We start from the raw sequence: 13,678 nt of genomic DNA, 5'->3' as shown, positions 1-13,678 counted from the left end.
AGATTTTGGAACTGATTTTTAAGTTTATTTCAAGATTTCTGAAATGAATTTTCGCTAGAGTGTACGGGATTTTTACGAATGTCGGACCCCTCGGTACTGATAAAGGAGAAAGAAGCCTATAGTACAAACAAATCAGATAGTTTAAAGTCAAGTAATTTAACAACATACTAAACAACATTCAATGTTGAATTTTTAAATAAAGTAGCCAAAACCCTTTAACTTCCTTTTAAGGTATATGAAATTTTAAAGCTCAAAATTTTCCAATTTACCCTAACCTATTTTTTATTACAGTGGAACAAAATTAGTGAGTATGGACTTCAACATATAAAAAATAGGGACCTTTGTAACCAGAAGTATATAAGATATCAGTTACGAAAGAAGTATACTCCATTTCAGTTAAAGAAATTAAACCTTTCTGCTCGAAACCGTTTCCTGCGAAATCACCGATTGTGTACATCGCATCAAGCCTTAGCATTTACCGACTAACGATGTAAAATTTAGAAATTAAACTGCGGAGCGATATTTACTTAAACATTTAATTTCGCACTATTTTTTTCCGAAATACCTTTTGAAAAATTAGCCAGAGCTTGCGAAATTACATGTTTCAAGCGAATAAGAGTATAGAAAAAGATGGATACTTCTCGCGCCAGATTATATTATTTACTTCTGCTTATATTATTTACTTCGGCTTATATTATTTACTTCTGCTTACATTATTTACTTCTGCCTATATTATTTACTTCTGCTTATATTATTTACTTCGGCTTATATTATTTACTTCGGCTTATATTATTTACTTCGGCTTATATTATTTACTTCTGCTTATATTATTTACTTCTGCCTAAATTATTTACATCTTCTCACATTATTTACTTCTGCTCACATTATTTACTTCTGCTCACATTATTTACTTCTGCTCACATTATTTACTTATGCTTATATTATTAACTTCTGCTTATATTATTTACTTCTGCTTATATTATTTACTTCGGCTTAAATTATTTATTTTGGCTTATATTATTTACTTCTGCTTATATTATTTACTTCTGCTTATATTATTTACTTCTGCTTATATTATTTACTTCGGCATATATTATTTACTTCGGCTTATATTATTTATTTCTGCTTACATTATTTACTTCTGCTTATATTATTTACTTCTGCTTATATTATTTACTTCTGCTTATATTATTTACTTCTGCTTATTTGTTGTAATGATTTATAATAAAAAGTACTGCTTCTTCACGGAATTTCAAAAATGATTTCATTTTAATAAAATTATTTTTTAAATTCCATGAAGAAGCAGTACTTTTTATTATAAATCATTACAACAAATTGAAATAGAACCATGGAACAAAATTTTAAAATACTTCTGCTTATATTATTTACTTCTGCTGACATCATTTACTTCTGCTTATATTATTTACTTCTGCTTATATTATTTACTTCTGCTTATATTATTTACTTCGGCTTATATTATTTACTTCTGCTGACATCATTTACTTCTGCTTATATTATTTACTTCTGCTTATATTATTTACTTCTGCTTATATTATTTACTTCGGCTTATATTATTTACTTCTGCTTATATTTAAAAACTTAAATATATTGTTTATTATTAATTACAAAATTTATCGACAAATAGTAGGACGGAAATCTTATGACTTTTTCTCCTCGATGTGCATTTGTCAGAAGAGAAAAATCAGGTTTTTTGGTCGTTTTTTAAAGAAAAATAACAGCAAAGGCAATTAAAGATCCGTTTTCTGGCGTAAAAACACAATTAAGAGATATTTGCTGTAGTAATCGAGGCTCGACTCGACGACAAAAGCGTCCCCATTTAACTTTTTGCGTCCTTTCTCTGGCACTCGATAGACTGCTTCGTTCGTCACCGTTAAAACAAAACCACGTAACTTGAGATACGTGGTTTTGTAAAAATTGACATATTGATATTCTACACCCCAATTTACGTATATAACATTAAAAACATTAATAGATTGCGATTGAATTTCCTTTTTTAAATCAAGAAAACATTTAAACGTATCTTTGATATTCACAACGCATTTCGCGCAAAAGCACGTATCTCGCTTATTTTCAGCTCCTATCTCACTTCATGACGCAAAACCACGTATCTCTAAAAATTCCCCTTTAGCAAAATATTTTTTAATTAAAATCCTCATAAATTCAGTAATGAAACGAAATTATTTAACTATAAAATTAACTCGCGTGTAAAAACCTAACACGCGATTTCACAAGTCCCTGCAAAATTAAAAATCCATTTTTCTCAAAAAGGCCACCGAAAAGATACGTGGTTTTGTTTTAACGGCGACGCGTTTCGAATACGCTTGTTCCACAAAAAAAAATTAAAATTAAATAAGAAAGAAATCAAAAGGGCCTGGAATTAAACTGTCAAAGAAACTCGACCGTTTAATTACTCGAGTAGTCTATAAAATAAAACAGGAACTGCTCCCGTTATCGGTTCCTTATTTTTAGGCTCTCTTTGGAAATTAAATCGTTAAATAAACGAGGAAAATTTGAACTTTTCATATTTCGAACGCCTCAAAGCAAATTTTATTTGTTTACAAAACGATCATTGTTTTAAAGAGAGAGTTTCCATACTTATACATCAACTCTATAAATAACGTGTTTTTGAAAAGAGAAAGTTATGGGAGTTTGGTATTAAAAATACTTCAGCCGCCCGTATGAGGTCTTCATAATGGAGCTCTAACGGGCTGATAGGTCAACTTCCCGTCCCGCGAAAAGTGAAAATTAAGGGCCTCAATAATGGGAAAGAGAGGGGGAAAAGTGAAAATACCTTTACCTTTTTCTATAAAAATGTACTCTCACTTGAACTGGAAGTTCCTGCTTAGGGCCAAAATATTTTAACCAAAATTGTTTTAATAGACGGGCTTCAAAAGAACGAACAGCGGGAGGGGGGTACACAAAAAAAAAACAAAATTATTTATTTTTAGACTTTCCGTTTCTACTCTGAAATTATTTTTCCCCGTCGTCCAACCATAAAGGTTCCATTATCCTAATGTTTTTTTCCGAACCCAAAAATTTAAATAGTTTAGAAATAATATAACTTTTTTTCCCCATATCCCACGGATAATTTGGGAAAATATTTAAATTGGTTTCATTATTCCGAGCGTCAAATTGATTATCGGTAGCGAAGGCTAGCTATCGAATTACTAGACGGAAAAAATTTGATTTTTAAATCTCCCAAATTACAACAAAAACTTTTATATTTAGCATTGCGTACTGCGATAGCCTCCGGGTAATAGTTAAAAATTGCGTGTTCGAAATGTTATACTTGTACGTGACGCGTAAGCGTTTTGTACGAGAGAAATGACGCAACAATGCTGAACGTCATTCTTCCACCTTTGATTGAATTAGGAACAACATACGTTATCCACCGGTTGCGTTGCATTCGCTAGAAAACTTGCCGTATTATAGTACGTCGTTAAGCCTTTACAAGTACCAATTTTTGGCTAGATGTGTAATTTCACACGATAGAATAGATTACACCGTTGACTAAATTTTTAAACCTTCTTTGGGTAGAAATACGCGCTATAGTTTGTTATACAGCAATTAGTGGTGTTTTTGTTTTCACTTAAAAGCTACGAACCATTGTTCAAGTTAAAGCTTCTTTGTTTTCATTGGATTTAGGTCAACTATTTCTCCTCTTCAGTAGGGCTTGTATTATGGCGAGAAAGCGTAACTGTAGAATTCAATGGAATCCGCGGGGATGCTAAGAGGTTGCACGCGGAAAAAAGGAAGGAATATTTATTCTCAATCCAAAAGGTTACGACCTGGGAAGTTCCAACGTTTTATTCCTATATACTTAAGACGCGAAACTTGGGCGCTCGCGAGAGAGTACGTAAAAATGAAGGCTATTTTTCTAATCGGGCGAAAGTTCACTTGTTTACGTAAAAGACTTAAGCTCGTAGAAATGGGATTTGTTTGATTTCTGGGCCTTTTGAACAACGACTTCTTCGCTTTTGTGTGTTTTTCGTGCCAACGAGCGACGATTTATTGTCGAAGAAATTATTCCAAAACTGGTTATTTTCTAATTCGCGTTAAACAGGGCTATATAGAATTAATATTTACGCGTCGTTCTTCTGCTTTTCTACATTTAGTAAGGAAGTTAAACGTGTTTTAGGCCTATAGTAATTAAGGACAACGAATTTTAGATCTCAAAATTACGGTAACTCGCGAAGTGGGGAGTGAAAGTCACTCGAAAAACATTGCCTCTTATAGCCTAGTTCCCACTTAGCGAAAAAAACAATTTCCGCGCTGAAAATTGACGCTCGCGAATAAAATTCGCGATTTTTTTCAAATTCGCCGCTAAAATCGCGTCTCCGCGGTATCTAGCGAATGTTCTATTTTTTGACGTCCACACCTTGGCGATAAAAAGCTTCAGCCAATCAGAAAACGCGTTCCCTCGATCTCTTCCGCTCCCGTCCGTCACTTATTAAGCCTAGTTCTTTAGAAAAATAGCTCAGCCAACTTGACCAAGATACTGAAGTAAAGGTAATTTAAAATATTCCCCTACCCAAAAAGTCTATCTTTTGGGCACAAATACTTATTGTATATTGCATAAACCAATAAGACATTAAGTACAATTAAATTAATTTTATTTAAATTATCAACAGGAACATCCATTTGGTTCATTTTGAACTGATGTTTTATGTTAGGCCTAAAACATTACTAAAAACCCACACGAGTTGTTTTCAGCGTTTTTAAATTTTCGCGCTAAAGTGAGAACCGCTTCCCCAGCGACCGAAAAAACGCGTCTTTTTTGGTTGCGCGAAAATTTTATTCGTCTCGAAAATTCGCCAAGTGGGAACTAGCCTTTAAGCTGTTCTTTTTCCTTAATAACCTTAGTGAAAGCATGGACTAATTAATGTATACACAGGGACGGTCCGCACAACGCCACTCTCTCATAAAATCGGCGACTAAGTCTTGTTAATGCTGTTCCCTCTTTTCCTCCCCCCTTAAGCAAAGTTAGCCGAGTCAAAACGTCATCAAACGGAAAAACGATGCTGCCCTCTATCTGCAAGTCTTGGAGTCTATCGATGTTGGCGTCTGCTTATGATTTGAAAAACAAACGGTTTTTTTCGTTCATTTGAATAAGGTGTATGATTTAAGAGCTTTAATTTATTTAAGTAGTTTTACAAATTAATTATGAGGAAAAAGCTGTGTGTTTACCCTTCGTGTAAAAGTGATTCGAAGTATTGTCATAAAGAACACACGAAAGATTTCTTTATACTTTTCCTGTTCATCTTTTTCTAAGCCTTGTCCAAAAAAATCTTTGATTTACCATTATCGGAATCACTTAAATCCACTTTTTTAATCTTCTTTTTGTCAGGACAAATTGAGAATAACGTCTCGAATGTATGGGCCGAAAAATTAATATCAATCAATTTAATTGTGAATATAAATGAATTCATTTACCAAACGCACGTGGAGCTTACAACATCGCCGGCAAGGCGACTGCTTTTTTTTGTACCCTTAAACCTTTCCTCCCGTTTCCATCCCCCTTGACTCAGTTTGTCGTTAGTTCGCACAATCGCCGCTCGAGGGCACATTTAGCAATCGCTAGCCGCTAAATTTCCTATGCGGACCGTCCCTGTGTATACATTAATTAGTCCATGGTGAAAGTTAAAAATATTTGACTGACTAGGGGAGGGAGGGGCGCGTATCCAGAGGCCCAAGAGGCGCCTGGAAGACTGCTTCCTTTTTGGTTTCACTTTAGCGAATTTTACCCCAGCTCGTGGCTAATTTCGAGCTGATCAAATAATTACGACGGTACATCGCGAATAAGTTAATTCGTTTCAATTTTAGACGAAACAAAAATGGAGGCGTATAGGGAAGAGAATTTCCCGAAAATGTAAATCTCAGAATGGGGAAACGTTAAGGGTTGGCGACGCATTGTATTAAAATTCGAATTAATTATTCACCGTCTACAATTGAAACCTTGGGAACTCCACGCTTAATATTTAATGAAACAATGAAACAAACTCGGCCAATTTTCCTTTCCACGGGCCGTGACGTTTCTTTTCTTACTTTATTCTTATTATTAATATTTTATTTCTGGTAAATTTTCTTCTCTCCGCTAGAAATTTGGCGTCCCCCGCCCGAGAAAAATCTTGTTTATGTTATTGGGGGGAATGTTTACGGTCTGTTTGTGCCGAATATAAATTCTTTCCATGTTGGAAGAAACGCTTTTTGGTTAATAGTACGACGCATCCATCGTTTAAATACGCCAGAGAATCCAAACGTAAATTTTACGCCTATATTTCATACGAAAGTTAGCCTCGCGCGTCTGTCATCGTCACCAGAAAACCCGTCATTAAGGGGACCAATGAAGCTAGTCTTTTCGTCGTGGGTGTACGGCGTATAACTCCAACGAAGGCGCGCGACTGTTTAGATTTTACTAAATAAACTAGATAAAGCTTTATTGAGCTTTTTGTCGCGAAAGTTTATTTTTATTTAAGGAAGCTTTTAACAAATGCAACTTCTATGATATTAAATATAAAATTTATCGGCTGCTTCTTACAATTCGGGATCGTTTAGCTTACAATTTGAAAATTCAAGTCGGCACGCTCTGGTGTCTCGTCCAACTACTCACGCATCGAACGCTTTCTTCAAGGGCTCAGTAGTACTACCCACCCAACAACTATATGGTGTTTTTGAAAATAGATAAATTGTCATATTTTGCTGGACTTTTAAATAAAAAAAAACTTTAAAATTGAAATACTTCCCAGCGTCTCTTCCAAATCGTTCGTAAAGAGCACTCCGATATTGCAGAGCAAAACGTTGGTGCACAAGGGACCTATTTGACCGTTTTTACACACAATCCTAAGGATTAAATTTGTGTGTATTAGTCCCACGTACAGTGTTGCCGATGCCGATGCCGCCGTGTCGCGCATATCTCTTCAACGGTTAGGGCTAGAAGAGTCAATGATATCTCGTTCGAATGTACATACATCGCCATTGATAGCCTTTCATAGAGTTTTCAAATCGGAGCCCAAGAAGTTGGGCATTAGCCCAATTTACTATTTTCGGTGATTTCGCTTTGTGTGGTAGATATTTTCTTTAAAATTAAGTCCGATAACGTTAAAAAAAAATATTATTGGATAGGTTAGGATTCAGCGGACCTACAACTTCGGTTATATCAGTAAATATTAAATTTAAGTATAGTTTTCAGGGTAATTTACGGGAGCAAAACTTTCGTGGTTTTATATTTTCGCCTAAAAATTTACATACAGTTCCTTAATTTAAGTCCAATTTCCATGAAAGTTATATTTTTGAATAGCTGTGGTTTACATATAACCTAGAATTGCAAATACGTTCGTTAAATTTAATTCTAAGTAAGGGTTTTTGGGCAGCGTATACGGACCCCCGCAATTTCCAACATTGTAAATCCGCGTATTTGTAGAGGTCTACCCGCCCGTTTCCCTCTGGCGTTTTTCAAGGCCGTTCAGAGTGAGCCGCGCTTTCAACGTATGACCAGAAGTTTCAATTAAGTATGACACTGATCTACCTAGTCTTCGGCGTATGACCAGAAGTAATAAGTGTGACACTCAACGTAACAAACAAGGGTGATCAGAAGTAACAAATAAGTGTGATCAGAAGTAACTAATAAGTGTGAACAGAAGTAACTAATAAGTGTGATCAGAAGTAACAAATAAGTGTGATCAGAAGTAACAAATAAGTATGAAACTGATCGAACTAGTCTTTGTCGTATAACCAGAAGAAATAAGTGTGACACTCAACGGCTGACTAGTAGTAACAAATAAGTGTTATCAGAAGTAAAAAATAAGAGTGACACTGATCGAAGGAATCTTCGATGCTTTCAAAGTATGACTAGAAGTAACAAAAAAGTGTAAATTTGTATATATGTGTGACCGTGGATTTATTTTGGTTGTGATACCGGCGTTGCAGGCTGCTGTGAATAGCTCAAACAAACTTAACACATTAGAAGGATTGTGTGTATTCTGACCGTCGTACGTCTTGTTAAGTTTTCTGGTGACATCGACTCTGTTGTCTTGACAACTGGGAATTTAACTTCTGCCAGGTCTATGAGGTACAACGTTTCCTTGACTAGAGCAAGCATCTAAGCAAAACAACAGAATTATCGAAACTATTGCGCCGTATAGCTTTATGTTTTACGAACGTTTTTAACTCGTAACTTTGTTTGGATTTTCTAACACTCGTCTGAAAGTTCGACCCTGAACTTGAGTTATCATTTACATCAAGATTCCTTGAAATACCACTTTATTCGAGGTTTTTATTTTGAAATAAGTCTTTGAACCCCTTCTAACGGCGCGTAGAGTCGTAGCTATAGACTATATGGCGCCTTGCACAAAAACCGAAATTGCGCCTCCCCCCCAGCTCTTTTTAAATACTTCTGAATATTGATATCAACAAAAGTGTAAACATAAGTAACATAATACTATAAGTATGACAAATAACCTAGATTATCACCGAACTGATTTTCAATTATTGCGCAATCCAGGTTTCGCTCAGCAGCATAGAGCCCACTACTGTCTAAAATATGCCAAAATAGAAATATACTAATGACCATGACGATAATATATTATCAGTTCAGTTGCGAGTCCAAGTCTGAGCTGTGCGGGAGGGTCAGTGTTGAAAATAGGGTTGGTTAGAAAATTTGACGTTGAGACAGTTGAGCTTCATTGAACGTAGCCATAGAGTACGAGCGATTGACGCGCAGCGCCTCTAGGGGCGAGCTCTCGCGTAACTTGGCTAAAAATAAATTACAATTCCCGTTGACGCTAATGTAAATGTAGCGATGATTTAAAGTAAATTAACAAATCGTTTTTACAAAAAATATTTGATTAACATTTTTCCATAATAAATGAATTTAAAAGAAACCCAAAAAAAGCTTTTAAGATATATTTTATCGCTTTATTTTCGAAATAGGCGGGCTCAAAGCTCATGTGTATGCCTCGATATACATCTAGGGAGAGAGCGGTCATTACCGGTGAATTTTAAATACTTCTATCTTTTACAACCTAGAGTAATATTTTATAGAAATTATATGACAATTAAAATTAAATTACTTACATAAATTGTTGTTTCATAGACCTTTTTAGTCACCGACTGTCACGTCTCTCGTATGCATTGCCCTTGAACTACTGAGCTGTCTTCGTTAACTGATTCCCTAACGTTAAATATACGATTGCCTACCAAAAGAGCTTGACCTTTTCTATTCGTAGATTCTCTAAAATAGGTTCTAAGTCCATTTAACGCCAAAAAATTCCACTATTTCGTTATTTGTTTCGTATTAAAATTAGCGTTCGCTATCATTTAACGATAGTACTCGGGTTTTTCAGTTTCAAAATACGCGGTAGATTAAACCGAGGCTTAAGACTGGGCAAGATTCACTGCCTTAAAATTTTCGTCTACTTTAAAGATACATTGTGAACGAACCAATGGATGAAAAGTTATGAAACTAGCTTTTAAATAAACCTTGAAACTTATTTCAAGTCATATTTATAATTCACTGATGTCAAAATTCGCGAAAAGTATTAATATCGTTCCGAATTACAACCTACTTTCTAAAATCTCATTTTGCTTTCTAATACGCTGGTTGACAAAGCAAACTTTACCTAGATTAGCAGCTGTTCGATTATCTACATGGCGCGTTAAAAATATTATTTTTGAATGTTATAAAGCGATAAACGATTTTTCAAGACGATTTTATATTACATTTAAGTTCATATAAACCGGAAAAATTGACAGTGGAATATTTCTTATATCATTTGGTAGGTTAATTAACGTTTAATTATCGCCAACTTTACATTAATTTGAATGGGGGCGGCAAAAAACTTTTAACTAAGTTACGCGTGATCTCGCCACGAGAGGCGCTGCGTGTCATTTTCGTTTGAAACCGACAAAGCCTTATTCATGGTTGAAATGAATACATTCATGGTTATAGCCAAGGCTTAAGGTCATTTCAAATAATGACCAGAATTTTGAAATTGACAAAACAATTTGTTAAGACGTCGAATCATTATTGAAAATACCAGCAATTTTACTTCGCCGCCTGGTTGTTTTGAAAGCGATTAAGAGAGCCATCTTGGCCAAGCTGCTTTCCGTTTCCGAACCAACACGAAGCGATTTCTACGGCTGGTTTGGAAAATTATCTACATGAAGCGATTTTAGGTGTTATATTATATACTTCTGTTACCAACAATATTTTTTTAAATAAAGGCATATAAATCATCCTGGACTTTTCTTAATAATAGACAATTTCAGACATTCGCGTAAACATCATTTTCACGAGTTCCTAAAACTCTCTTGTCTAAAAAGGACAATTTTCGATATTAGAATTAATTGCAGCAAATAGGTAATTTCACCTAAGGTTGGTAAAATTATACTAAAGATTCAACCTACTGTAAACTCTTGTAGCACAAGGGACATGGTTGTGAGTACATTTATTTTTAATTTTTACAAGTGTTTGCCCGCCCCCCCCCCTCGAAACAAAATCCTGGCTGTGCCTCTGACGGAAGTTTTTTAATTCCTCTACCACCATCGTTAAATTCATCGCTAACTTTAGCAGACGATAGTTTATCGAATCTTGCAAGCTTTGCTAATAAGCGAGTTTCAATAATATATGACACTTGTGCAGTATGACGAAAAAGCAGATAAGGATGGTAGCATACTTCACCGTGACCTCTGTGACCTATGACGTTAGCTTTGGCTTCCCTTTGTTGTGACAAGTAAAATCCTAATAGTTTTTTTAAGGCGATAGATGGCGGTGTGGTTATTGAAACTCGCTTATTAACGGTAATAGTTAGTGTACAGGGAGCTGTTGGCTCGCGTGGCATGAAGGGCTTGCCACCACGCTCCTACGCATTGAATTAATGGCTTTAAAAGTCGCCTGATGACTTAGGCCTAAGGTGGTGCCTTGGGTGATTAGCCTAGATGATTGTTTTTTTACTACATTAAAAAGTAAGAGTAGACCAGCATTTAGGGGAAACTAAGCTTTATTAGGAAAAGAAACGTGGTACTTCGGCCTATAGGCCTTCTGGGCGAAACTTTTCATCTGTACGATATGCAACAAATTAAGTGTTCCTTTTAACCAGGCAAGTTTTTTGACACATTAAGGCTTAGAAAAAAACATGACGCTCTGAATACAGGTGAAAAGTTTCCATAATTTCAACAAGCACTATATAAACAGTAACTTGCAAGTCCTGCCTCTCGGAAATATTACTTCTCGGCGATATCCTTGAAGCTGTTTTATTTAAGAGCTTATTACCAATAACTGGCCGTTGCGGCGGAGTAGGGGGGTACAGGGGTACATAGATTTCCGGCGGGGGTACAATCTAGGTATTTGTACCCCCCGCCCTACCCAAATTGCCGTTCCAAAAATCATAAATCATATTTTGGTCTGTAATTTTCCAAAAGCATCAGAAGTAATAATTATATTAACATATTATATTTTTTAATTAATATAATTAATATAATATAATATCATTACTTAATTTACTTTTTCGCGTCTAACTTAGAGCAAATTCCCAGTCGAACGGTGGTTTCGATCTTTTATCTATAATTATATAAATTAAGAAAGTGATTTAAATAAATACTGAATTAGACTTGCTATTTGCTAAACACTGTTCTATTGTGGCGAAATCACTAGCCAATATGCCATATAAATTTAGAAAACAAACAAAAAACCGAAATCATCACCGTTTTTGGTTTAATCATTTTCTCGGAGTGCTATGGGGCTGCCCCGTACCTTTGCTTTTGTAATCCACCAAATATTTTCCTTCCGCCGCCACTGATCACTGGTGTAAGACCTTACAAATTGTCTACAAAGTTCTAGCAAATCTCATCTAACCATTATCCTATAAGGGTACAATAACAAAAGGGTGAGATATACCAAATTTTCGATTAATCTTTGCATTAGTTATTTTATTCAAAACGTACAATCAATTACAATGAAGTGGTTTTTTGCAGCTATATCATACATTTCTAACAATTAATGTAACCATCGTGTTTTCTTTAGGAATTATGCGAGAACCAAGGTCAGAAAGAATGTAGTTTCTTTCAAACGTAATATTTTTCAACCTTTTCGCTCAGCTCTAAGTCGGACATGGCGCAAGTACCCAGTTGACGGCGACATTCTGCGAAGTCTTTGGCGATAGATCCCAAAGAGAAAGCTTTTTGCGTTAGATCCAATGGTGCTAGACCGCTGTAAATAATGTAAATTGAAGTGATAGCTGGTGACTTTACAAAACAAAAAGTCTTACGTTTCCAAATATGGCGGAAGATCTTCTCCGAAATGGCCGAACACCTTAGGATCAACGATGACCTCGCAAACCAGTATGTCGGCGCAGCTGTTCCCAAGTTTAGTGTACAGCCCGGCCAAGACTTTATCTACTGAAACATCGTGTACGTGTACTTCTCTCTTGTATCCTGTCAATACAGTACAATTTTTAGTAAAATACCTTCAGCGAACGATAAATCAAATGAAATTTAGTAGAACATTACTCCAGGGATCGTGTGGATGAGGGTAAGGATAAGGATAAGGACGAGGGGGTGGTCGGTGATGATGAGATCCACCTCCATCGGGGTACCATCCGCCGCCTCCTCCGTGATGTCGATCTTCGTTTTGGGCCGCGCAAACGCAAATGTAGCACAATAGAGCTAAAGCTAATATTAGTAACTTCATTTTGGTCTACTGATGTGTTACATTGTTTTATTAACTGATTCTGAACGTTTATATACTCTTTTCCAACCCTATATCTTCGATCGATTGGCGCAATGACACTTATTTTTTTTTAAATTGCAAAATTGGTCGAGTACTTGTGATCTTCAGATTTGCTAGATGGCCTTTATCTGTACAATGTCAAAAGGGTGCAATGACTGTAATATCTTTTCCAGATATTTCCAAACTGTCTCCGAAATCTATAAATTGGAGTATTTTCCTAAAAGAAGCATCATACATTCACTGCTTGAAGAAAGTTCAGCTCGCCTTAAATATTGTCTTCGAGTTAAAGTTGTCTACAATGAAAGCTCTAATATGTTTATTTCTGGTAACTTTGGTGGCGTTAGTCTGTGGTCAGAGATGGAGAGGTGGTGGAGGTAGACCATACGGCGGAGGAGGTAGACCATACGGCGGAGGAGGTAGACCATACGGCGGAGGTGGAAGACCATACGGCGGAGGTGGAAGACCATACGGTGGCGGTGGCAGATGGAGAAGAGAAGTGGATGATACCATTAATAACGTAATGAAGGATGTGACTAGTAAATTTGGAGACGTTTGTTCTTCCCTTCTTGTTTGCAATGTTGGTGTGAATTATCATCCGTTTGGTGCATTTGGCGAACGTTTGTTTCAGTATTATGGGTATGTTTATTATTATAGTATTGATTAAACAATATCGACATTGTTTCTCTGATGGTCATTTTCGATTATTATAGAAACACAACCCCAGATACGCACTTGAAAGAAACCGACGACTTCACTTTCGCCTATGTTTTGGGAGATTCTTACCAGAAGGAAAGCTCGTGTAGTCATTTCTTAGCTCCTTGTGGTAAAAGCATGGATGAGTTGAAACAAGTCGTTAAACTTTGGTTCAAAGAATAACTTTTCGTTTTATTTTCGCCTGTAAGGTTTATCGGCCAAAGTACCTCGTTATTTCCC

This window comes from Leiobunum rupestre, chromosome 8, assembly GCF_980474605.1.
Source record: "Leiobunum rupestre chromosome 8, qqLeiRupe1.1.hap1, whole genome shotgun sequence".
Taxonomy (NCBI): Eukaryota; Metazoa; Arthropoda; class Arachnida; order Opiliones; family Sclerosomatidae; genus Leiobunum; species Leiobunum rupestre.
The sequence above is the reverse complement of the archived record's forward strand: the minus strand, read 5'-3'. Positions refer to the sequence as shown.